Here is a 27,671-nt window from a genome sequence, read left to right on the forward strand (position 1 = left end):
ACGGCAAATAACCGGTCAGTACTAAGAAGTCAGTTCTGTGGTCAGATTGACATTTCAGCTTTCTGAGTGAAAAACCTCAAGTGTGTCATGTGGTGTTTAAAAAAACCCCGTCTGATTAAAGGGTAATGTTGCAAATTACTGGGATTTTTGAATAATTTCAACTTCTTTCGATTTGTGTTTTTTAAATGCTTTGTTAAAAAATAATAAGGCTATGCTATTAACTCAATTAGCTCGATTAAAATAAATTAATACATTCGTGAAAGTAATTGTTTTGATTCATTATAATAATAATAATTAAAAAAACAAACACTAAACATGTTCGTTTCGCCATTTTTATTTTATTTTTTAAATATTTTTTGTGCTGCAGCACGTTAGAAAACAAAGAGTAACCACCTAACACTGCTGTCAGCTGTGGGCTTGTACAGTCAGTCAGTCTCCTGCCCGGACGCCATCGTCTAACAAGCCAATCAAGTCAACCGGAGGCGCAATGACCACTGCGTAAATGCGCACGGATTAGGGAATGCAGCCCAGACAAATTGGCAACGCTTGAAGGGAAAGAGAGAATAAAGAACAAGAACTACAGGGAGAGAGAGAGAGAGAGAAAGAGAGTAAGAGAGTAAGAGAGAGAGAGAGAGAGAGGCGTCATCTTTTGAGGTGTGCAGTGACCCTGAAAGACGCTTGTTGGCTTCATCACTACATTAGAAGAGTCCTTATTAGGGCTCTTCAACCTTCTTTCCAAGTGACCATCATTAAACCCCATGACCTGAGTTCAAGCAGCCATTTTTGCAAGCACCTACCATACCGAAGTTTCGGTGAGCAAAACACTCCCAGCTCCTGATGCCTGATCTTGAGGTGACTCTGACCTCTGACCTTACTGTGTTTGGGGCAATAGAAACAGGGTTTCCGTTTAGCAATGAGCAGGCTTTTAGATGTATTATAGCAGAAACATCAATTTAACAGCAGTCACTAATTATTCTGGGGAATGTGAAACTTTACCTAATTTGTAAAATGATACAGCTGGTTCTGTTCTTGGATATAAAAAATGCATGAACACATCTGTAATTCCCACCATTAACTGCCGATTAAGTCTTTAGAAAGACAATTTGTACAGAATTAAATTTATTTAAATTGAAAATTAAAGAGAAAAGGGAATTTGTGGAGATATGAAAGCTTTGCACTTCCTCACCATATATGTAAATTCCAAACCTGCAGATTTTTTGTTTGAACCGGGGTAAATTTTAGATTTTAAAGACATACTTCGCATTATAATACAAAGTGAATGCAGTTTTTTTAAGGCATAAACATCATACCTTGAACTTAATCACCCTCAAACAAGCAAGCAAAGTGTGGATAGCATTGAAACCCCTCTACAGACACACGCAGGAATACACACAAACACAAACTCTGTTATGTTTTCAATTTGGGTTGAAATGCAGACATTTTCCCTTGGTTCCATAACTGCCATCCGTATCGCCCCTCCCTTCAATTAAATGCTATTTCTCCCAAACAAAATGTCAGAATCATTCCACATAGGGTAGTTCAACAGTGATTTGTTCTGAAAGCTATGTGTCTTTCTCTGAGATGGCGTGCGCATTTGTATGTGTGTGTATGTCTGTTTGTGTGTCCTGACCTCAATTCTAACTGGGTTCACAAAGGGACAGAAAAAAGGTGCCTAAAAATACATTTAATTCACAATCAGCCCATCTGAACTGAGAGTGACAAATCCTTTTAGAACGCCCCACAGTGAGATGTGAGATTATGAAACATAAACACGCACACATACACACCAGCCCATGAAGTCACGCAACTACACACCTGCACCACACATGAATGGAAACGGTAAAATACAATCAGCTGTAGAATTTCCAAAATGAATTCTAATGGAAGATTATGTGCTTTAAAAAAATATTCAGAAGAAATGACTGACCTGAAAACTGAAAATATCAGACATATATCCACCTTATTGACAAGTGGATACATTTTGAGTAAGCATTTCTAAAATACTCTGGCCTAGGTTGTTTTGACATTTTCTGATGCAGTAAATGTTACATTAATCTTTATTTTTAGAGACTTAAATTAATATTCTGTAAGCATGTGTCATTGTATCTGCAGATGACGTGTAGCAGCTCAGATGAAAATGTAATTAAAATACTGGAAAATACTGAAAAAAATGTCCCAGTTTTGTTAATCTTATTATTTGTTTTACATTAAACTATTTCTGGCTGGTGTACCTACTATATCTTTTTTTTCATACCCCATCTTATTCTGTCATTCTAATTTTGCATGTCAATCATTTTTCCTAATGACTTCAAATTGCTGATTTGCGTATATGTTTTATCGGCGTGTTTTTAAAATGCCAACTGTATTGGACCCAAGTCAAATGCACCCGATTCTGCCTATCCAGCTTTAATAGAGCAAACTGGGACGGGGGCTGGTGGGGTGTGCACCTTGTCAGTCATTCTGAAGGAGTCAGGCACAGATGCAGCAAGCACAGATTTTGCCATAACCGCCTACATTGTGTGGTGTGCTGAATTGTATGTGAACAGCATTCCTTTTTGTCATTAGGCACACATTTAAAAATGCTAAATGAGAAGATTTTTTTTCTCGTGTTGCATTTAAAAGAAAAATGAAATTGAAATGTGCTGAAGTTTAAATTTATCACAGGTATTTAACGTTGGGGTCAAAACGACCTCAGCTGACGTAATCATGTGACTACAACACAAATAATGTTTACTTGAATTTACAGCACATAAACGCTAATTATTAATTATAATTAGTAATTAATACTAATTACTAATGCAGACTGTAATTTGGATAAAAGGTGCAATTTCCAGTAGAAATGCATATGTTTTGCATAACATGCATACTAACTCACCTTTAAAAAATGCATTCTGTTGTTTAATAATTGCATATCTGATGACTGTTAAGAAAAAATAGGTTATATTTTACAATAATACCACTATGATCGCACTGTTTAGAATTCTTTTATCTCGGGGTCCCCGGACTACATTTGGTACACTCTTTATGTGTTAAAAATATCTGCGCGATGAGCGTTAAGGTACAAAATTGTCACTGCAGTTGTTTATCTGTCCTATTTATACCCCAGCAGACAGACACTGTGCTGAAGTCCACTGACACAGAGAGATTCCAAGATGGCCGCGCACCTGTCATGGAGGTATCTTGTCCTGATTATGTATGGAGATCACCTCAAGGCCTCCGTAAGCTAGCGAGAGTATGCACACCTCCAGTCGCAGGTTTGATGCTGGTCAAAAGCCTGTCATTTTAAAACCACTGACTGCCCCACAGAAAGAAAGGATAAGCCCAGGCTATGTCTCCTTTCTCCCTCGCTCTCCTCCTCTCTCACTCTCTCTCTCACACACACACACAACCAGACACACACTTCTTTTTTCTTTCTCTCCGTTGCCCTCTCTCCCTCATTCTGTCTCTCTCTTTCTCTCTCTCTCTCTCGCCCCTCTCTCACATCAGAAGTGCTGAAATGCACCCCAGGGCCAAATCGCACAGAACAACCCCTCTGAGCCAGAGAAAAAAGCTGGAATCCGTTTGCCCTGATATTTCACCAGCACCAGCCAGGAGCGAGGGGAGAGGGAAAGACAGAGGGAGAGAGAAAGGGAGAGAGAGAGGGAGAGAGAGGGGGGGGAAAGAGACTGGGGCAGAGAAAAAGGGACAGATAGGAAAACGGCAGACCAGGGTTGTATTTATTGGGGGTGTGAGTGCCGCGCTGTAGGCTGTGGGATGGTCGGGAGAGTGCAAGGTGTTGCTGTTAGGTGTGGTTGGGTTTACAGAAAGGGGAAGAGCATGCATAGATAGAATGGTGGAGTGAGGAAAAAAAAAGAGGGAGAGATGGAAGGATTGGTCATGCGCAAGGTAAGAGAGAGGCTTTGTTTGATTGTATGTGGTGGTGGTGATGGTGGAGGGGTTGAGGTGGTGATGTGGGGATGGGGAAGGAGGGGGCCGAAGCTGTCGTCTGTAGGGTTATTATTATTGCAGGCAATCTTTGTGTGTGTGTGTGTGTGTGTTTGTGTTTGTGAGAGAGAAGGCGATGTGAGGAGATATGAGATTCAGCTTCCCGGGTCATTATTATTATTTATTTTCTTCTCTGACGAATGGCATGTGGCGAAAATTCTGAAGGTTTGAAGTCACACCCTCTGTGACGCCACTGATTACGCGGGCTCATTTGCATACATAACGAGAACTGTTGATGCAGGTACCGGCCGATGCCTCGGCTAGTGCGTCTAGGGCCTCCTATTGATCTATCGATTCGAGTGGGAGGACTGAACTTAAATACAGTATGCGCATTCAGTGAACACACGCACACACACAAGTAGGCCTCGACGATTAACATTATTCCCACCTGCCCCACTGTGCCAGTAATAACTCCAAGAGGAACATTAACAGTTGGGAAAGAGCTGAAAGGACGAGGGCAGAGCATATAAAAGGAAATATAGTTTAAATGAAAGAGAGATCAGAAGAGCGGAGTGGGATAGAAGAGCATTTTTTGCCATTTCACCCAGTTTAATAGGAGGACAGTTAATGGGCCTTTTTTTATCGGGCACAGGCATCAATCAAAAGGTGTCAGGCGGCCGCTGAATCTGGGCTGTGGTCCTCTTCACAGATGACTGATTAGCAAGCCAAAATCACCAGATCCATCTTCCGGCGGTCACTTTTATTACAGTCATTTTTAAAGTGACAGCAACCTGCCTTGTCTCACAACACTGGCCACCGCATATATATTCTCATCTTTCCCCCCCCCCTCTCTTTTTCCCTCTCTGCATCCGTCTTCCTCTCTCATTCTGTCGCTGAGTATTTGGTCAGTCACTCTCCTGTTGTTTCCACACCCCCCCTCTTCGTTTCTCCTTCTTTTAACTACTTTTATCTGACTTTCTCTCAGTCTCTCTCCAATTCCCCCACCCCCTGTTGGCACTACACTTATTCTCTCACTCTGCTGGGCAGGTTGAGGGGAAGCAGGGTCAGGGAGGTGTGGAGAGAGACAGGGGATAGAGGGGGGGAGAGAGAAGAGAAAATAAGCCCCCCCACCTCTTCCATTGTCTGAAGGGTGTGTTCTGAATCCCTATATCGTTTGCTCTCCAGAGATGGTGGAGAAATTCATTTTGCACACTTTCCCCTGCTGTCTTACACTGGAGGAGGAATTCTCCATTCCCAAGCAGAAGATGAATGCAAATGAAACAGTTTCGGCGTGGGATGTGTTGGTCACAGCTGCATTTACATGGCTGCGTTCTACAGACGGCATTTTAAAGAAACAGACATGGTGACATTAAAGTTGGAGGCCGGGGAGTGTTAAAATGTGTTTGGGGGGCCAGCACGTAATAATATGTTGCTGGAAAAAGGGTGTCAGGAGACTGTCTTGGGGTAGAATTTTGTTTTGGAGCTTGTCAGTCAGATTTTTCATCTTTTCTTGCTTAAGTTTACTTACAGGCTGCGTTCAAAATAAATCACTGCATCAAATAATCATTGTGCAATCATTCAAAATGGCAGCTGAGCTATGTTTACCCAACGGTTTGCATACATGTGTGTGTGTGTGTGAGCGAGTGTGTATGAGGCCAGACTCTAAAGAGCACTCCTGTGTCTTGGCAGGAGATATGCTAATCGCAACTGACATCAATCTGAAAAACATCAGCCGAAGTAACATGTGTCTAAGATTACATTTACAACCTTCTGAGCAAAGAGGGACAGAGCGAAAGCGCGCGCACACACATACAAACACACACACACACGCACGCACACACATAGTGAAGGAAAAGTGGGTCAGGTAAAACAAGCAAACGTATTTCAGAGACAGCCTGCCATTTGCAATGTCCTCAAAAAACAACTGATTGAACAGCTTGTCGAAACATTAAGGATCAAATTTGAAAGCTTTGGAGTCATCTTAAATACACGGAGGATTATTCTATTAAACAAATGCGCCCTTTGTTTTTAACTGCCTGCTTAAATAGAGAAAAAATTGAAATTATAGAGACACAAAAAACGGATTAGTCCTTTCCTTTGTTCAGACTTTTAAAGTTAAGGTTATGAGTTCCTTTCATTTTTTTTTCGATGAGGTGGAGGGAATATATTTATATTTCTGGCAGTGACATGCATTAGAAGACAACCTGGGTTACATTTTACAGTGAAACACCTGAACATCTGAGTGACTCAGGCGGGTGTAAAATATGGGTCCTGCTAAACTCCATTTGTATAGGACGCTTAGATGTGAGTGCGAGTGTGTGCTGAGGGAGCAGATAGACAGAGAGACATACACACACAGGAAATCATAATAATGGTGCTAGCAGCTGTGGCTTACTAAGTGAACACATACGACTGCAGATATACTGGAATCGGTCTTCCCCTAAGCTCGGGTTCAGATCTGTGGGTGTGTGTGAGTGAGAGAAGGAGACAGTGAGAGAGAGGTTGCATGTGGAGAGAGGCTCCGTGCCTCCCTATCTTTCCATTATAAAGTTAAGTTAGAACATAAGCCCTCCTCATACACACTTAAACACTCAAAGTTCAGATTCATTTGTCACAGCTGAAAAGCATCAAAATTGAGACAACAAACTTTGCCTGCTGTTTGTGTCGTTCTTTCTCTTTCCTTCCGCTCTCGAACACACTCTTAAGGACGCTTTCAGTCTATCTGGAGGGCAGCGGGCCACTCGGGTCTGACAGTGAATTCGTCCCGAACATCCGCCAATAAAAGATTGCTCCAGTATTTTACGCTAGAAACGTTTGATGACAAGTAGTAACTAGCGTGAAATTCCCCCTAGATTAAATGTCCTAGGAGTTGTATTCCCATCCGGCAAATACACACATATGGGAACATGTAAGACTGCACACACACACACAACCTGTAAACTCTCTGCAGGGGGAAGACGCAGGAAACAAATATATATTCTGAGAGAGACACACGGAAACATATGGCTATAGAGTACACTCGGGCACAGTCATGGTCCCATGCAAACACAATGACAGAAGCAGACACACTATATGTACAGTATAGACTGGATACTATATAAATGCATATGAATGTCTGCATAGAAAAACACTGATTTACTCACAGGCGTTCAGACTGGAGACACACTGGGGGGCAAATCATAGCAAGAGACTTGTAGCTTGTTTGGCTGATTACCAGTCGAGCAAACAGTAGAAAGAGCATGCTCACACTGCCACCTCCATCCTCCTCCTACACACACACACACACACACACATGCTTACATACAGCGTGTCACATACACAAACCAGTTTTTTCTTTTCTTATTTTTGTTAGTGCTGATTATTATAATTGTTCTAAGTTCTGCTTTCTTGTCTTTTTCCCCACTAGTTTTGCTCATTATATTTGTCTCGACTGAATTGAGACTTTAGCAGGCACATTGGTTCAAAATGTTACAAAAAAATTTGTTTAATTAAGCAGGTAACACCGCGGTCAAGTAATGGAAAAATTTAGGGGTGTTTATACAAAATACTTGTTGGCGTGTTTGGGAGAAATACACAATTTAAATTAGACTTGTTGATTTCTTTGATCTCAATCTTTCAAACTCTTTCTTTCTCTTTCACACGAACTCACACACACATACTCAGAGTGAGTCACATGATGGATAGGGCCAGACAAAAGCATCGGTAGGCTACTTTGCCATCACAAACCAGCCTACTGAAAGTAATCAGGGAAGAGCGCTATAACACAATGCATAAGTCTATAAGATAGTTTTTTTAACAATATCAAGATGCAGTAATTTTAGCTTGACTACCCCTCCAATCACATGACTCTGACCTTTCGCATCTCGAACATAGATGCAAAAGAATACTCTGATTTGGGTCTTTTGGATAGAATAATCTAGATTTATATTCTCTTTCTTGCTTTTTTCCATCTTTCTTTTTTCTGTGCAAAAACTGATTACACCTTCTGTAGCATCATATTTCTTTACTTAGCTATTAGGTTTTCTCCAATATTCTATTCACTTTTATTAAATGAGACAACAAAATTGCCTTGAAACCAATTCGATTGCTTAAAATGAATATCTAAGAGGAGAGCTTACTTGGATTTTAATCCGTTTTATATTACGTTGACTCGAATGCCAACATTTAATAACTCTTAAATGCCCAACATATGTAGGCAGTTTTAATGTTCTAAGTTACACATCATGTCCAGTTTGCGAAAGTGGAAAACGGCAACAATTTCAGCCTAGTTTGGAGCTCAGTCACATCAAGAAACAGTGTATACATCATAAGAGATGTAATAAATGCCTTTAAAACAAATCTGCCACGATGGTGCAATTTCAGTGCCACCTGGTTCTTATGCAAGGCTTCCTGCTGTTCTCGTGCAGGGAAAGTCAAGGCAGAGCATGAGGAGGTCAGACAGAGGTAAGTCTAAATAAAGTCTCTAACTGGGCCGCTTTACAAGGCTTAGTTAAAGATATTGATTCAGTCGTAAAAAGCAACATTCTGCTTAGTGAAGAGAAAGTTGCAGTTTACAACTTGTATGTTCATATCATCTCTTGGCATGTGTTTCCGTTACCACAGTTATGTGCCATAATTGCATTAGACTTATGACCTTTCAGAGGAGTGGGAAGGAGCAAGAAAATCCTTGGAACATCTTAATTCGATCCCTTTCAAAGGGGAGAGGCCGATTTTGGGAGAGGAGGAGGCTGTGCACATAACATATTACAAGCAGAGCGGTGCCAGCTATTGCAGTGCCCTGTTTTTTATTTTCACTTCATATTCTTCAATGAAAGGTTCTTTTGTTGTCTACTGGCTGATTGACTTTAATAAGAAACATTCTATTGTACCAAATGTTGGTTTTGCAAAATGAACTTTGTGCTTCCCTTACTTATTTTCAAATTAGATTCGAAAAAAGGCACAGAGCTGTAGAGGCCAGGCCTGGCTGTTTGGGATCACAATAAACATGACATGCACATGCACCTAAGCAGTTCTAAATCATTCATATGCTCACACACAAAGCTGTAATCCCTTATCCTTTACACCCCAAAGTGTGTTATGGTCTAGAAAGAGAATTCAAAAAGCGTGACTATGACAGAGAAAGAGGAAAAACAATATTTAGAGGAGGAAGGGACCGATGTGGAGAGATGGGAGAACAGGATAGCGAACTAACTATGCAACAGCATTCAACTTGATTCTCTCACGGCATTTAACACGGTTCAGTTATAAGGCTGCAAGAGTGTTTGCGAGTGAGTGTGTGTGTATGTGGTATCGACAAACTCAGCCCTTGATCTGTGAAGAGGAGGTGATGGTGTCTTAAGAGTTGGCTGTGTACAAATTGTGTAGATTTAGCCACTGGAAACAATCCTGTAGTGTGTGTGTGTGTGTGTGTGTGTGTGGATGGAGCCACTGAAAGCAATTCCTCAGAATAACCGGTGAGTTGGACTACCTGCTGGCATGAGCTAAGCTGTAGATCGATAACAAGTGTGCGTTTGTGTCCGTATATGTTAGAGTGTTTGTCGTATGTTTATTTGTGTGTGTAGGTAGGTACGTGTGGGTGTGGGTGTGCGTACGTGTGTGTTGAGGCATCATACAGTTACTGAACCACTTGCTATATTTGGCTCCCTCAATGCAACATCAGATTTTATGAAAGCAATCCATCTGAATCGGCACAATAAATTCCCATCAGCCGACAATTGCTTAAGTGAATCTAACAAGTGTTTCTAAAATCTTTATAAAATTACATCTGAGCTCGAACAGATTAGATGTTAGAAACAACATTTAGGTCAATAATACAGTTTAGACAACACGTCGGATCAATACGCGCACATAAACACACAGCTGTGAGCACATTCACACGCGTATACAGATTCAGTTGCCATGGCGTCCGTATGCTTTTTGCATGTTCCTGTCACGCTGCCGACGAGAGTGTCATGTGCTGAAGGGCATGGTGACCCAAGCAGCCAGCAGCTTTTCCTCAAGGGTGACATGTCCATTACATTCTAACAACAGAGACAGCCAGCGTCCGGGCCTAGTTCAACCTGAGACAGGCACTGACACTTTCTCTGGCACTCATCTCCATCCTACCACAGTTGCTGCATCACCAAGAATCATGTTTTCCTTTTTTTTCAAAAAAAGATTTCAGCACATGTTTGAATTTCCACAGCATAATTTCAGCAGGTGTCACGGTGCAATATTCATGAAACAACCTTCAACCTATTGGCCTTTACTTTGTGCTGGTTTCTGCAAAGGAGAGCTGCAGGCAAATAAAATGCACAGTCATGTGATAATATAGAATATATCACAAGGCATTATTAGGCTGTGATCGAATAAGACGGATGAGTGAGTGCTGCTCGGGCAGCCAAGCTGCAGTTTGCCAAATAACCAAACGCGCCGGCTCTGGTCCATCTCAGATCTGATAGGCGCTTGATCTAATCATTGCATCTGGCAGCGTGGATGCATTTGTAGCAGTGGAGGAAAAAAGTTGGATGAGAATTCTTAATAGATTTTTGAGCGTACATTTTGTATAATTATGGTCGTTTAAAATTAAAATGTAAAAGAGTGGCAGAACACACTGGGGAAAAAAGTTGCGTCGACGTATTTTTCACTCAGTGTTGATGTTTATGGGGGTTTCTGCTGACAGAAATACTGAAGCTGGTGGAGGTAGGCTAACCACAGACCACAGGTACAGACACACTAAGGCTCCACAAACAGTGCAGCTCAATGGTAACACAAACAGCATGGGTTCATAAGGCACATGGCACGCTACATAATTAGCATTGCTACTCATGTATATGATCACAGTTAGCCAACAAAAACCCCGCAAACATAATGATAACAAAATGGAAAGCCCAGTCAAATCAAGTTCAGATTGTTGCTGAAGATGCAGACAGCTCATGTATTTTAAACAAAAGGATATGATTGATGATTGAACAGTGGTAATTATTAATCCCAGAGTCTTGGTGAGTTTATAGCAAGATAAATTTGTAGCTTCAACATCCAAAATGTGCCTGTCATCAGTAATCATTAATAATGCTGGATTTGTACATGCACTACTGTAAAAAATATTCTTTAATTAGCGTGTCTTACTTCAGTGAGATGCTGTGACATTATTACAGCACTACATAAAATAAACTACCAGAATGGGAAGCCGATTATAATATCTCTAACTTTACCCCCCTGTTAGGCTGTTAGCATTCCGGCGAGCACGTCTCAGTGCAAAAAGAAAAAAAAATGTTGATATGTCTGGGCTGACACTAAACATAATCACTCCCGGAAAACAAGGACGGAGAGTTTTGAAGCCCTTTTTGATGTAGGCAGCAGCTTGGAGTCAGTAATGAGGATGTTGATTTTGTTCTGATTATAGAATTGCTGGTCTGTTTGTTGATATAGCTCAGCTGTGGCCCTCCCTCCCGCTGAGCTACATGGACACCAACTGCCAACATGTGAATTAAAGTTACTTACCATCCAATTAGTCATACTACTCACACTTGGAGCAGAAAATGTTCAGCACAACAAGAGATCGAATCCAGACCTCTAGACTAAGCCATTAGTTACTTATGAGATAGGTTCAGCTTGAGGTATCCTAATAAAAGCAACAGTAATATGCAATCAAATCACTGCTGCGGCTAACAATTGTTCATATTTTTCATAGAGTAGAATGAATAAGCTGACATGTAATTAACTGTAATCAAATATATAGTACAGATATAGATATAAGTATATGCGAGGTACTGTATGATCAAAAAGGCTCCAAAATCTAACCTGATTTAAACTTGGCCAATTTCCTGTTCAGGGGTATCTTCTCAGGCATGTCCTGACTGATTCCAGAGTAAGCACTATTTTTAGATCGCTCCCCAGAAGTCCTGTTCTGACCACTCATACTGTGCACTCACCACAGGCCATAAACTCGTGCAGAGTGCAAAAATCAACTGCTGTTTCAAACTGACCCGAATTTCAATTAGAGGATCACTGCTGGTAATGACAGCTGGGTCTCGGACTACGACTGAGGAGTTTTCAACAGTTTTTAGTGGAAGAGTCGACACTTTCCAAGCACCAAGAGAGCAAATCATGTACAGCACGAGAACGGGAAAAGACTCATCTTTTTTTTTTTAACATTCACTGGGTGTGCGCTGTGATTTTGTCCCACTGGTTGAGGAATGTCAGCACTGATTTCGACTGTATCGTCCTACGGTCTCTGAAGGAGAATATTCAGCAGGATGATTCGAACTGTGGCTAGCATGTCCTCTCATGCTGGCTTCGAGCGACACAAAACAAACCAAAAAAAAGCCCCAATCAATTTTAAGGGTTGCCATTTTAACACTGGAGAAAATCCTGTGCTTGTCACAGAGGAAAAAGTGTAAAAAAGAGGTGTAGGAGGGTATGATCTTGAACGTAAAAGTGGCCAAAATTATAACATTTTACACATTACATAATATATTTTTACTACTTGTTACAGTACTTTTACATTACTCATAGCATGTCCTGAAATAATAGGTTAGCGATATATACTGCACAGACAGCCGCACATCCCTTTCCTAACGAAGACACGCACATAAGATCTTTGCGTTGAGTATTGTGACAATTATGTTGAGTATTTGCACAAAGTGGGCAGCAAAGTTGAAAGCCAGTCCAAAGAGCACTTCACAGCTGTTGATGTGTGAAGAAATGAAGGCTACAATGCTATAAACCTGACTGCTTTTGCTTCACTCTTTGTCCAGGGTTGTTTTCAGCTAGCTTTGTGTTAGCATGCTGTCTTATTAGATGCTTGCAATAAGAGGATGGAGTGTTAGTAGTGAACAGTCATTTCTTGCCCGGGTGCAGTTTGCACTTTACTGTCACATTCTTGTCATTTTATGCAAAGAAAACAAAAGTAATGTCCATGTAAGTATTCCTCAAAAGTTATAGACCGCTTTACCATTTTGCTTGTTTAGCTAGTTTAGCTTGTTTAGCTATTGTTAATCACATAGCTGTTTGCTTAGTAACTGCAATGTGATTACTGAATTTAGTTTAGTATTGGGTGACATGACTGCAATGCAGAAAAAAATGTACATATGTATATATACATATATATTTATTTAAATTCACACACACTGAGAAATTCAAAACATCACCCATATCCTCATTCCATTAACAATCTACAAACTCAAAGGATGCAAACACCATCTCCAGTCTCTCATACACTGTGAATTTCAAGATGCACTTAAAAAGCAGCAGAAACAACTCATACACCCTCAAACCCTCTTAGTAAAAATGCTAAAATCTGAGCACTCCCATTATACATAATTTAGGGGAATCTATATTCATAGAAGTGCGGGGCGTGTTGTGCTCAATGGGGTAAAACGCCCCTGTGTGGCTAATGGAATGGCCTGAGTTGCGTGATTGAGTGAAATGTGCTGGAAAGATTGGGAGGAATTTTAGTGCAGATAAATAAAGAGGAGATTCTGCTTTTTACTGGTCGTCAGCATTAATGCAGCATCTCCCCAGGTGATCAACACATTCAAATGGAGAGACGGAGCAATGGAGAGAGGAAGTGATGGGGGAGACAAAGACAGGAAGAGGGCGAGAGGCACGGAGGAAACGAAAGAGAGAGAGAGAGAGAGTGAGCGAGTGAGAGGATACTTTAAGAAATAGCCTGCCTCAACCCTACTCCACATGCACAAGGGCCATAGTATAGCATCTCATATATCATCATAATGTTACCACTGGAAGGTTCAAAGGAAGCTAAAAAAGGGAGCGGAAAAAAAAAAATCTTCACAAATTCAAAGTCAAAATAACCAAGGGACATTATGAAGCTTCTACAGTAGATGACTTGAGAAGGCCAGACTTGTCACGTGCATTTTTCTCCTTTCTTTCTCTTCTGAGCTTCCATAATTTTACGACAAATGTGAGCGGGCAGCCTTTTCTTTTCACCTCCCACTCTCCACATCCATTACCTTTGGAGAGATGCAAAGTGAACATTTCAATTGGATTGCAATGGCCAGTTAGCGCTGCTTTGATCCCCACTCTGCTCTTTGAGGGCTCCATTGTTCCTGATTTGCTGGCTTGATTTGCCTGCCTGTGGATAATGGCCAAGGAACCACAGTCTGGCCTTCTCCCATCAACCCATTTATCCTTATCATCAGTCTGAAGCTGAAAACATATATAATATTGTGTGATATATATCCTTATGGCTTGCAGTTCTTCATTCTCTGCCTTATATTGTTAGGAGTATATATAGGTTCTGTCATATAAAGTATACGTCAGTCTGTAGTATAGCACCGACTTAGACATATAGGTGTTAATTCCCCAGATATCCTGCACCAGTGCCTGACTAGATGGTCGGTAACAGAAACAAGCATCAGATACACCTTTGTTGCAGCTTGCGCTCAAACACAGACACTAAAAATTGGTACAGAGGTGACTTCAAGTGTCTTTTAGACTGTCCAGCAGCACCTTTGAGAGTAAAGCAGGATAATATGCATATCACCTGAAAGCTCCTCAGATTTGTTTTAAATACAAGCCATCTATTTAACACTGCATGGTCTCTCTTAGTGAAGTCAAGCATGCACTTTGACATCAAAAAGCCTCTTTTATTTTGTCAATGAAAGAGCTTAATTTTATCCTTCATGATCAAAGCTACAGGGGCTTTTTCTATAATGCACTGAGTGAAAATTGGCCTTTCACAAGCGTTGAGGGTGCATACTTGGTTGATTTACATGCATATAGGTAAATGTTACAAGGTACAGAGTCTTTGTCAAAGTCATTGCTTTAATCTCTTTTTTATTAGTTGGTAGCATATTTTTAATATACTGTATACCTGTGATTTTGATAGTTTTCTCATACTATTAAAAATATTCAAACTATTTGTTTTTGTATTTCTTTAGCAATCGCAGTATAAAACTGCATCGGAGCAACATTCCTCTTGCAGTTGAAAATTCTCTTGCAGTTGCAAGTATGCATCAAGTATCCCAGTAGATTTGTCCCGAAGGTGGTCATTGACTAGCTTCACTCTCATTTACACATTTGATTGCCTGGCTGAGACTTTAAAACAGCAATTGCCGGGGCCTCGCCTCTCTCTGGCTCTCCCGCGCCCCACCTTAAGATAACTTTACCGCAGCGCGCGTAAAGAGAGAATGCAGAGAGCATTTGCTCAAGTGTCTGGTCTCCTCCCAGATACAAATGAACAATTTGTTTTCCATTTCTTTCCAAACCTTCATCTCAGCCTTTCTGCTTTGAAGTAGCGAGTGGGAAGGGAGGAGAAGGGTGGGAAAGGGGGGCTACAGATTGTACGATACTGTGTTTGTCTTCAAAGAGTCCGGGCTTGCTTACAAATGCACTAGCAAGTACAACACCTTCAAGGTGAAATTGATAAATCTGGTGGTAAGCTCTTTCATGGCAATAATAAGCAGAATTTGTAGAAAGGGTGCATGGATTTTTTAGATGCAAATGTTGTCAAACACCAGCAGGCGAAAACTAAATTGAACTGTGCCAAGTAGATAAGAATATATTGAAAAAGCACAGAGGTATATAATTACATTCATGAACAATATCCACCTGAGTCTGGCACAGCTTAATCAGGCCTGATATAGTGTTTTATACTTTCTGTACTCAAACCATCCACTGTTCGCCCTTTGATCATCGCTAAAGTTGGCCTTCTTCAGTGGATTTCACATTTCGGAAATATCCACCTTTTCCCTTTACATATCAAACACGCGATCTTATTGTAGTCATTCAGACGGAAACTTTCTAGAGGCGAAGACTGCACACAAACAAACAAGCCATGAGGGGGGAAAAGGAAAGACAAAGAGAAAAGGGAGGAAACTCATCAGTTGTCCATCTGGCAGATGACATCCTTTGTACCCCCTCTGTCATTTCTTTCTCATCTGCTAGGATGGACAGAATCTCCTCTCTCTCGCTCTCTCTCTCTGGGATGACTGCTTCACTGAAGTCCCTGGAGACACCTTTTTCCCTCTGTCTCTCGCTTCTCTTCTCTCGCGCTCTTCCTCTCAGTGGCTGCTATTTTCCCGAAACTTTATGAATTAGTTACAACCCTTTTTTCCTTCCTCACCTCTTCTCTTACTTTTTTCATCTCGAGCTGGACGCGAATTCAACACCTGCCTCGAGACCGACTGTCCGTCTCTGTGTCCATCTGTCTGTCTACCTCTCTCCCCACCCTCCCTCTTTTTCTCAATTCCTGTCTGGGCCAAAAGCTCCTTGGAAAAAAAATACAAGAAGAAATTGAAAAAAAAAAAATATATATATATATATATATAGCTATTTTCAAGAAAAAAAAAGTTAGTGTTCTCGCATTCATAAATGAAAGGCAGCTGTAGATCGAATGGCCTCACAACTTCCCGCTGTCTGCACCCCCCCTTTCCTTCTACTCCCTCTAAGATTGGGCAGACACAGGGGGTGGTGGTGGTGTGTGTGTGTGTCCATGTCTCTGTGTGTATTTGTGTGTCCAACTCCTTTGTGACCGCTTTCCTGAACCCGAACCCTCCCTGCACAGAGGGAAATGGCGGACTGTGGCAACGACAGGGCAGTTTTACAGTGCACCGGGCTGAATGTTAAACTTATATTTAATGTATGACATTTCACACAAATCATCCGGCCACAGACATGACCCTGGGGTATTCCGCAGATTGCTTTTTCAGTGCCTCAGCAACTGTGGAATTATTCGTCCCAGAGAGAGAGGGAGAGGGAGAGAGGAGGGGAGAAAAAAAAGCCTTTGAGTTTGGCGAAATGATCGCCCTCTCACTGCTCTGGCCATCCCAGACTGGAAGCTCTCGCTCTCTCTCTTTTCTCTGTGATATCATGATCGCAGGGCCGTGCCAAATTGAAAACATCTTGGCAGTCTGGAGGCTGTATGAAATAACCATATATTATGTGTAGTATAACACCCGATTGGATAGCAAAACAATTATGCTGTTTTGCAGTCTCAAAAGACTCCTTGTGCCCTTCTAAACCCTCAACTGCCTTCATTTCTATGTAAAAAATCTTCAGAGGGGAGTATGAAAATTATCTCAGATTTGTAAATTGGAGTTGGATTTTAACCCCATACCCCCTCCCAGAATCTCGTGTGATATGAATAAGTCTACAACAGTGGTATGTACATACCCCAGCACGGCCATCTGTACGGATTAAGAAAAATGCTGTAAATATCTCGCATTCAATTCCCCTCTGTGGGGCCTTTCTTTTTTTTTCTTTTTTTTTGGCGTAGACACGGCATGGAAATAGGGGAAACAACAATAAGAGTTCATGAATACACAGTGAGGAGGGCCTTTACATCTCTAAAACACTGCAGTGCTGAAAATAAACACAGGGCTGCCTTTTTGTGCCGCTATGGCAAGCTTTTCAAATTGCAGAAAACCACCCAGAGAAAATTCAACATTTTCTTGCTTTCTTGTTAGCTCAGCCTTGCAAAACAATGTATTTATTCCAGCGGATTCTACAGCTGGGTCATCCATTTTATCTGAGGGGACATTTTTCAGCATTTAGTTTTAGATGTGAGAGGTGCACTGTCCACTATATCAGTGTCACTCCAGGTTTTTTTCTTTTTTTTTCAAGGTTAGATGGTGCCTGTGGAGTTGCAGTGGAAGAGCATTAGGGCGTAGCTACCTGTCACACTCAACATAGTGCCAGATGCATGGCTGCAAACGCAAGAGACTCATTATGAAAATGTATTAATAGACCAATTCAGATGCCCAGACCTTGTAAACTGGGGTTTAGTGGCCCTTTATGCTTACATTCAAACCTAAAGCAGTGTGTAAACAACTCAGATAAGGATTTGTATCTCCACATCATTTTCACTTTGTACAGCTAAGATCATCACCAGTGTAAAGACTACAGAAAGATAAAAGGAACAGGCTCTGCTCTCCGTGCACTCACTCTAAACTGCACACAAGCGCTTGAACATTAACAGTCAGACCCCAAAAAATGTTTAGAAGCAGCTACGCTCAGCTATATTAGCCCTTTGTGCCTTCAAGCTTAGATTTAGTGTATAAATATATTATTCGAGTGTGTGCTTGCGTGTGTGCTATACACACTACTTATGATAAACAACTGAGATAAGAGGATTTGAAATTTTGTATTGTGTCTAATTATGAAGGATCATTTGATACAGCTAACAACGTCAGCATTGTAAACATGACAGAAAGATAAAAAAGAATATCATAGGCTGTGTTAAGTCCCCCTGCACCACACACACACACATATACACATACAAATACACAAATACTGTAAGTCAGAACCACAGTCAACAGCATAATTATCAGTTTCCCCACAGGGCGTTAGGAAACCTGTTCCTAATTGGAACCCAGTTGGGACTTTACATGGATTAAAATACATGAGGCTTCTGCAACAGGGAAACACACACACATTCGTGCATACACACAAATATAAAAACACAGCAGCCAGATGAGTTGGCAACGTTTCCCCAAATTTTTATTTACGCTAAGTCTGGCATGATCCCCATTGTCTCGCTACACACGGGTCGAGCGCAACAACACGAGTCTCCAAAGCACAATTACGCCACTATTTTCCCCCTGTTTTGTATTCTGTTTTTCTTTATTTTTGTTCCATTTCCCTGACTTAAGCTGTTGTCTAATGGACAGCATCGTGACAGAAAGGAGTTTGGTATCAGATTGAAGCCGGTTGCCCTTTTTGCCAATTTGCGAGCAGCCTCCTCTGTACTTGTAAGATGGCCAATTAGCTGACCGTCTGACAGAGGCTCTCTGACTGTGGCTATTAAAACACACACTCGTAGGTGCACACACACACACACACACATGCATGCAGAGAAATTGCGCACACACATACGTACACGTGTGCACACGTATGCACACACATGCAGCCTTGCCTCTGACTGTCCATCTCTATCTGCTTTTTTTTTTTTTCGAGAAGCGTGCCTAGACCTCACCCCTCACCTTCTACTCACAATTAGGCAGACACACACTCATGCGCACACACACATGCCCCTTCATTTTCCTCGCCAAAAGACACTATGCTCCTTGACCTCTTTCAATCCCCTTCCTCCTCAACCAGTTCTCCTTCCAAGCTCTTCTTCTTCTTTACCTCCTCCCAAACATATACTTCTCCATCCTCTCCCCTTTCGCTCCATTTAATTGTCCACTTCTGTAACTCCCACCTTTTTTTCCTCTTCGTCTTTCCCTCCTCCTCATTCACTTTCTCCTCTCTTCGTCCTCTCCTATCATCTTCATCCACAAACTACCATCTCTGCCCGAACCCATTTGTCTGACTCCTTTCATCTTCTCCTGCAGCTTCTTACTTAAACCAATCTTTACAACATCCTTTTTGGAATTTTAGTCTCTCTTACATTTTCTCTTTTTTCAAGAGGACTGTACTGTTTTGGAAGCACTAGTTGTTTTGTTTTGTTTAGGAGTATTTGCTTAGTTCATAGAGAGAAAAAAGGCTGCCCATATTCTTAAGTTAAGTTATAACTTTTTATTGTTTTTGTTGTTATGAGTCACTAAATTATCATGTTCCACAAACTAGCATTCACATATTTTGGAACAGCCTTCCTCAGCCTATCAGGTCGGGTAAATCTGTGATTTGTTTCAAATGACGGCTGAAAACACAGTTTTATAGGTCAGATTCACCTTAAAATCTCCCCCTTTATTTTGGGCCACAGCTTACATCTATTTGCACGTATGCAAGTGTGTATGCTGGAATGAATGCGTAACCCTGTGGTTGATTATGGGTCTGTGTAATGGAACATCAAACTTTCTAAATCTGTGTTTTTGAAAAGTGCCTTACAAATAACAGTGTTATTATTATTATTCTATATAGGCAGCCATGTGGAATTAAATGCATAGATAATATAACACAATGCAAAAATGTGCAAAGACATTTGACCATAATGTCTTATCCTAGCACACACATGTTGGGGACTAGCTTTATAACCACTATGCAGTTTTATTATAGCAATAACAGCATCCTATGAAGAAAAGGCTTAATGAAGCAGCATATTTCTGAAACCTGATAAGCTAGCCTATATAGACTCACAACCCAAACACACATAAACCCTGGGGACCTTCCCCTGGAATCTCAACCTTTATACACCCCCCCAGCCCGAGCCACCCCCCCCTCCCTCCTACTTGTCTTTGTTGTCCATCAGAGTGGTTTGTTTCAAGTCTCAGCTTCAGTCCCATCACCCCTCTCCCTCCACGGTCAAGTTCAAGGATCCCCCTAGAAACACAGAGGATGGTGGTGGAGGGGGTTCGGCGGACGAGGTCAGCAGTTCCCGGGGACTATAAATGCTGAAGGTACGGACACCTGCAGGCATACCCGTGTACATGTAAGCGTGGACATGCGGACACTCTCACTCAAATTCACCACATGAAAAGATGTGTGTATGTATACACGTGTACATATAATTGTTAAATTTGTATGCGTGTAGATAGACAGACACACACACACAAAATGAATGATTCTGCTGCTTTACAGGAGCATGCGTTTTGACCCACAAAAATAAAAAAAGAGAAAAATAAATAAAACATACTGACACCTACACGCTCATCCTTATGCACCTGCTACCTCAAGGTCTGTTGACTGCAGTCAAAATGGTGGACACAATAACACTGGGCTTAGCTTTGATTCCTAATATGGAGGAAACAATTCTATTTTTTTTCTCCCTGTGACGGTACTGACACTGCGAGATAAAATTCAAGCTTCCTCTCTCGCTGTCTCTCCCTCTCTCTCTCTCTGACTTGCGCACCCACACACAGACATACACATATACCACGCCCATTGCCTATTTCTCATTTTTTATATGTTAGGACATTACTCTGTATGTGTGTGTCTGTGTGTGTATGTCAGCTTCAATAGAAACACTAGGAGAGGAGGTTAAAAAACACAACTCCTTTCCTGAAAACAGGAACACAATGAAATGTTATAGCACTAAATTTGACACGTTTAATCACTTTTTTAATTTGAGCACACGCCGGATCAACATAACTTCCTGCTGCAACTCCTTTTCAAATCCTTAATCCTAATACCTTGGACTAATATTTAATGCTAATTTATATGAGTCTCTCTCTCTTAGAATAATACTAACAAAAAATAAACTTTAGTTCTGCTCCGATAAGATTTATTTGCATTGGAAATGCAATCTGCATGCCTATCTGCAATTATTTCTAATTAATTTCATCTAATTCTTAGGAGACTATTTCAGTCCCAGAATTAACACAAAAGAACTTCCTGCCTCAGTTCTCCCACCAAAGATAATTATAAAAGTTAAGCGGGTTTGCTAATTTAAAAATGCTATCTGCATGACATCAAATGTACATCTTTGATCTCACTCTGTCCCTGATGGTTAAATGCCTTTAATTATATTCCAGAAAAATTAACTTTCTCTGAATAATTAACAGTGAATCTTCTTCTTTTTTTGTTTGTATGTAGAGTGTGTTGCATACTTCTTTGCTTAATTAATTTTTAGCAACAAACAAACTCTAGACCACTGCTGAAATGTGTGAAAAATCCATCCGCTGCATATCAAAACGAGCACTCGGTTGCGTGAAGAGCGCAACAGCGTTGCCATTCCGCACACATGTGACCTGCACTTGGACCAGTTTCCTTAAAATCTCTGCATAACGTCAACCGTAATCCTTATACATTGTGAAAATTGCACAAAGCTCACATATGACCCACATGTGTTCTTGACGGTGAGGGGGACCCTTCTACATATCTCATTATATTCCCCTATAGCATATCAGCATTTCCCTGGGTGAATGTGTATACATACAGAGGAGAAAAAAGAAAGAGTCAGATGATTTATATTATCTTTATCACCCTGCTACAGGAGTCCACTTGCTTCCCCTTTCTCCACCTCCCCATTATGTAAAACTGTGGATTACGCTAGGTATGTGCATGAATCGTGAAGTCAGGAGTGTGTGTTTGTATGCATGTGTGTGTGTGTTTGTGACTTTATAGCATGTGTTTGAGAGAGAAGGGGATACATATATATATATATCTATATACATATAGATATATATATGTATATATATATATATATATATACATCCATGCATGCATGTATGCATCCATGCAGAGACCCCCTCCATCTGTCTCTCTCTTTGCCTCACCCTCTCTCTCCATCTATCATGCATCCATAGGTCTATCAGCTTCGGGAATGAGGTAGGGGGGAGAGAGAGAGAGAGGAAGGGGCGAAGGGTACACGGGGGAAAGAGAAATAAATTTAGCCCCCCTACTTTAAAAATGCACATACATTTCCATACATTGAAAAGGCAGTGAGGTGCACACACCCTTGCAGCTGTATCCCCAATATGCTCCCCACCCACAAACCTCACCCCCCCCCATACGAACATGCGGGCACACACACACACACACATCCCAAAAGATGAATGTGTGTGTCCCTTTGCAGGGGGTGCAGGTGAAAATCTACCCCTTGCCATATTTATCTTCATAAGAGCAGAAGGTGCATGCGTGTTTGTCTGTATACATACTGGTTGTGTGCCCGGACTCTGTGCATGTGTGTTTGTTTTTTTGTGTGTCCGTGTGTACATAAGTTCATTTACCTCAGCAGAAGAAAAAAGACCCTTGCTGCTCTCTTGCTGTATAAAAAAGATGGAAAACAACAACAACAACAAAAAAAAAGGCTCGACAACATAGATTTCGCTTGATTCCTCAATGTAATGCACATCAAAATATTGCAGCATGTACTGCGGGTCTCAAATAAGCAATTCAAGTCAATCGAATGTCTCAGGAGTTTGCAAGTTGCTGCTTCTTCACGCTAAATCCACAATTCCCAGACTCCTTCCTTTTTTCATTTCCATACCAAAATGTATTTGTTGATGCATAGATTCCAAATAGTCTATTTGCCATCTGTCATGTAGCAAGGCTTTCAGATACCAAAACAACAACCACGACCTTTCCCTAAAATGCAGCCGAAACACCCACCCCTTGTAGATAATGACGGCCTGTCGCGCGAGAGAAGAGAGAAACATGAGTGTGGTATTATTAAGTGAGACTAGTTTGTTCGGGAGAAGTGTTTTTGGCTTTTAAAAAGTTCCATTTTGCACTCCCCAGGCACCGCATATGGGGTACCCCAGGGAGGCATATGTGCGCGCGCGTGTGTGTGTATATGTGTGTGTACAGGGATGTAGTATGTGTGTGGACTCTAAAATATTCTGACTGCGCTGTCTAGCGGCTCACAGAGCAGAGAGATGTGTCCTGTCTCCTGCATTCAAATGCGAGTGGGTTTTGGAGAGCAAAAGTAAACAGATATGCTTGCTTGAACACACACATGAAGACGCTTGTATATGCACACCTGCTGTCTGGACATGTATGCATGCATGTACGCACAACCACACACAAGTATGGCATTAATGTGAGCGCAGAACATGTGAACACAAGACGCGAGTGTCTCCTCATCTGTCGTCCGTCCGTATTTCAACACGTCTCCCCATCAATCTCATCGCTGGAAAGGCCTGCGCGTCTCCTCCACGCTGACAAACACACCGGTGTCATTCAGCCAATAAATATTTCAAAAAAAAAGAACGTGTCACGCAGGATCGTCATCGACAAGCTGGTCGTCATGGACGTGCCCTTTCACGGCCCGTGAAGCTACTGTTTTATGTGGCAATATAAACTTCTCCAGGTCTACGTTCTCAATTCACTCCTTAAGCTCTTTAATTCTTTTCCATTTCACACTTGCAGTATATGGGGCTGTAATATAAGACAACCCAAGACAATGAGCTGTCCAGTTGCTGAGGTGGGTTAGCTGACAGCGTGTTACGAAGGTGGAGGTGGGAGGGATAGCGAGAGGTCGAGTGAAGGGTAGTATGGGGCCCTTCAAACAAGATATGACCCTTAAAAAGCCTCGAATGTGGTGACTAGTATCCTCCTCGCTACCACATTTCCTCCTGCTCTCCCCTCTTTCTGCCCCTCCTCGCTCTCACTTTTGTCCCTCCTCTCTTTCCTCACTTAATCCATTCACACACAGATGTGTTGTCTGTCATGACCATGATGATAAATTAGCGCGGGTGCTGCTGGTGAAATAGGAGCTGGTGTCTGAATGTCGAGGGCAATCCAGTGGACAATGCCAGGGATGAACCACTGATAGTTCAGCTGTGATTCGGTCTGGAGAAACACTTCGGATGGGACCGTGTTAGGGTCGTATTCGCTTCCAGTACAGCTGCGGCGCCACCGGACGGTACTTTATCCGAGAGATTGTCAGATTATTTAAACGTTCTTCAGAAAAGCAGGTTTTATTTCTTCTTTTATTTCATTTTTTGTGAGAAATATGTCATTTATTTGAAATAAAGAAATACCACCAGCACACACTTTTAAAGTGAATACCTAAAAGAAAAAAATGTTACTAAAAATTAAAAAAAAAAAGAAACTTTATCGGTGTAATTTTTTGTCAGATAGTGGGAGAATGTTTGAGATGCCTCTGAGTTTATCCCTGTGCCAGCAAGTACAATCACAGTCTTTGGTTACAACAATACCTGGAGCGCTGTAAAAATTGGTTCTCTGTGCATGTGTGTGTGTGTGTGTGCACTGGTGGGGGCAGAGGGGGCTGCCTGCCTGTGTAGGTGTGTTTATTTATTTATTTATTTTATTTTTTTCTGGGGGGGGTGAGTGTGATTCTTTTACCTGCAGGCTTTGGTTTCTGTGTGCCTGTTTGTGTCTATGCTTGCATTTGTGTGTGTACGGACATGTGTTTCTCATGAAGGCCCATGCCGGGCAAATTAATTCTCAGAAGTTGCGTGGCGGGGGCTCTCCTTCCCTTTGAAATGGGGCATACTGCTCCCTGTAATCAATAAGTCAAGCCATCTCGGCCGCATGTTGCAACCCCCCCGGCACACAGATGAAGAAGCCCAATTTACTCATCATAAATTCTGATTCCCACAATAAATATGAGAGAAGGTCCCACGGTATTAGAATATCTGGAATCTCAGGGGCGTTTGAAATGCCGACTGGCCCTCGCCTCAGACTGGAGTTGCTTTGTTGGTTAGAATATGTGTTTTGTGTTGAATAATAATGACGTGGTGTCAGGAATATTTATTTTAGATCTGAGAAAGAAAAATTCCAAAATTAATTTTATTAATGAAGGTGACCATGTTTTCATGCCCGACATTTACACAATGTAAAGCATCGGATCCTGTTCCTGTGCACAGATTTTTTGTCTACCTTTTGATAAAAAACATCCCTGTTTTTGTTTTGTTTTTAAAAAAAAAAACATCTGACCATTTTCTAATGAACCCCGACAGGCACCTCCAGACAAGAGGTGACGTGTGCAGGCACAGGCATGTGACGTTGGGGACATGCTAATCTAACGGACAAGTGCTGTCTCTCCTGTTTAAAGGCCCCTCTGCTCAGTAGGTCCAAGCACATGACAGTGACCTGGGGAGGGGAAAGTGTAGCGAAATTGTGACACACCTACAGAGGGCAGGATAGGGGCTGCTGAATCGGCTCCTTGAACACGGGTTAGTTTAAAAAGGGAACGAAGAAGAAAAGAACAGAACTGCACAGCTGTAATATCTGTTTATTTTCAATCTCTGGCCATCTCTGCATGCAAAGCATCTTGTACACATATGAGTGTTGGCAAGTGTCACTGTATTTGTATGCACCCTGCAAAATTGATTTAATGCAACATGGCATCCCCAACACCAGTGGCGCTCTATCTATCTTCTTTTTGGCAAGGACTTCCTGCTCTTCCGAGCAGTTCCGTCGATACATGACATTTATGAGGCTCCCATGAGCCCCGGCACATGTTGCCCAGACAACTGAGACAGCTTCAGCGCCATGACAACAAAACACTAAATACTGTCGAGGCCAAATGTGAGTGGCCCACAGCCAACGTCGTGGTTGAGATTGTCCAGGAGTGAACAAAGCAAATTTTTAAACAAAAGCATGTTTCAGCTGATAAGAAGAGAAAACACATGACACGAGATGATAAGAAGAGAGGACAGGAGTAGGACTTCAAGAGGAGACTAAATTTAGCAAGGGAAACCAGAGGAGAAAGCAGTTCTCGGTGCTAGTCAATACAACTGTCTTCATTTGTAAGGCAGTGTTAAGAGCACTAATTCCTGACCTGTTAGTTACATCTGAGAAGAGAGAGCTTTGCCAGTTGCTAATCCATAAGTCTGCTGCTAAGTGGTTCATCAACGAGTGCCTGAGATCGAATGTCACCAATTAAGACGCCTAAATGCCTGGCTAATTGTGCTCAAAGTGTAGCGCTCTGTCTCTCACACGATCACACATTATTAGTGACAGCACGCACGCATGTACACGCACACATACACAGGCAGAGAAACACAACTTGCTAATCAGCTGTGAGCCTTGACAACATGAAAGCAGTTGTAAGTATAGGAGAGAACGCACAGTTTGATTGGCAAAACAATTTACCCTTATGGTCACATCATTAGCAATTAAGATCAAACACATTTAAGCTTTACTGGCCAATAAACCCGGTGGAAGACTTGATGGTGCCGAACTTAAAGACATCAGATAAGGCAGCTTTAAATAGCTGTCTGAACGGTAAAATGCAGGCAAGCTGAAACAAGATGATGTAAATTGAATTTGCACAAAATTAAATCTGTGTTAAATTCAATTTATGTGATTAAAAAGTGAATTTAAAAACAGATCTCCATGCTTGTGAAATGAAATTCAAATATTTCTACAAAACAGAAAGTTGTTTTCTAAAGGAAATATTGCAACATTATGTCTTACATTGACTTTTTCCTTTTCTTTTTTAAATTTGAAAAACAAAAGCACATTCTCCCCCCCAAAAAACAAGAGATTCTGTCAATACTGATCAGTAGTGAGGGCACCATTTCTTCTGTGCACCATTTCCTCTACACCGCATATAACACTTACAGTGTGCGTTTGGAGGAGGAGGGATCTTTTGAAGAATGAGAACAGATAACATCTGCTCCCGGCCTCTCCCTGCCTTGCCCACAGGTCTGAGGAGCAGAGCGAATTGTGTCTGAAAGGGGATGATACCCATCGGAATGTTAATGGTGCTGAATATTTCAGAGGTGGGATCATCACATGGCAGAAGGAGGACGGGCGGGTTTCCCGAAAGCATTTAGTGGTCGAAGTTCTTCTCTGTTATTGTAAACCCAGAGTCAAAGATGATTTCAATGCACAGCTAACAAGGCCCAGTTGCTGTCGGGGAGGTTTGAGATGGTTGTCTCTCCCTCGCTCGAACACACTGAAAAAGTTGGATTGTTGCAGTTACAAATGGTTTTGAATATCATTATTATAACCATGCTATCATTATTCTTTTCCAACCATTTCATTAAAATAAATTTAACTAAACAAAACAGATGCTCATTAAACCTCAGGATGTGCAGCTCTTTGTAAAAAAGAAGCCTCAGCCTGAAGTCTATTTTAAAGCAATAAACACAAGTAACTTCTGCTCCTTATGTCTTTTACAGTATTTATCATGATGAAATATTAAATCGCTATTGCACATATGGTAAATCCAACTAGCATAGTTATATGACATAAGTGGTTCTTAAGGTTTTTCTCTTTTTTTTTTTAGGAGGGAAAGAAAAATCTTGGGAGCCATAAAAAAACAAGGGGATTGCCCAAACAGCCCGTATAAGCATCTGGTAACCACTACAGTGCCTTTATTTCAGCCAAAATGACTGGTTGTGTTAGCCTTGAGAAAGTGAGAGGGAAAGACAGGGGATAGACTGAGAGGAGGTTCTTTTTTGGCCAAAGTGAAATTGAAGTTTTCGGGAGTGGGGGGGAGATGG

At 41.5% G+C, this 27,671-nt stretch overlaps 1 protein-coding gene and 1 long non-coding RNA gene across 2 annotated transcripts in view; one reads left to right on the plus strand and one right to left on the minus strand.

The window, feature by feature from the left end:
• zfhx4 (zinc finger homeobox 4) overlaps positions 1 to 7,144 on the minus strand; it is a 93,369-nt gene extending 86,225 nt beyond the window's left edge. The window contains 1 exon segment of the mRNA XM_025910132.1: positions 7,068 to 7,144. The gene's annotated coding sequence lies outside the window, so the exon portion shown is untranslated.
• The window catches only part of LOC102076068 (uncharacterized), a 29,416-nt gene continuing 5,322 nt past the window's right edge, over positions 3,578 to 27,671 (plus strand). Inside the window, exon 1 of the long non-coding RNA XR_269491.4 lies at positions 3,578 to 3,885. This is a non-coding gene — a long non-coding RNA (uncharacterized LOC102076068). The remainder of the gene's footprint in view (positions 3,886 to 27,671) is intronic.

Source organism: Oreochromis niloticus, linkage group LG9 (genome assembly GCF_001858045.2).
Source record: "Oreochromis niloticus isolate F11D_XX linkage group LG9, O_niloticus_UMD_NMBU, whole genome shotgun sequence".
NCBI classification, from domain to species: domain Eukaryota; kingdom Metazoa; phylum Chordata; class Actinopteri; order Cichliformes; family Cichlidae; genus Oreochromis; species Oreochromis niloticus.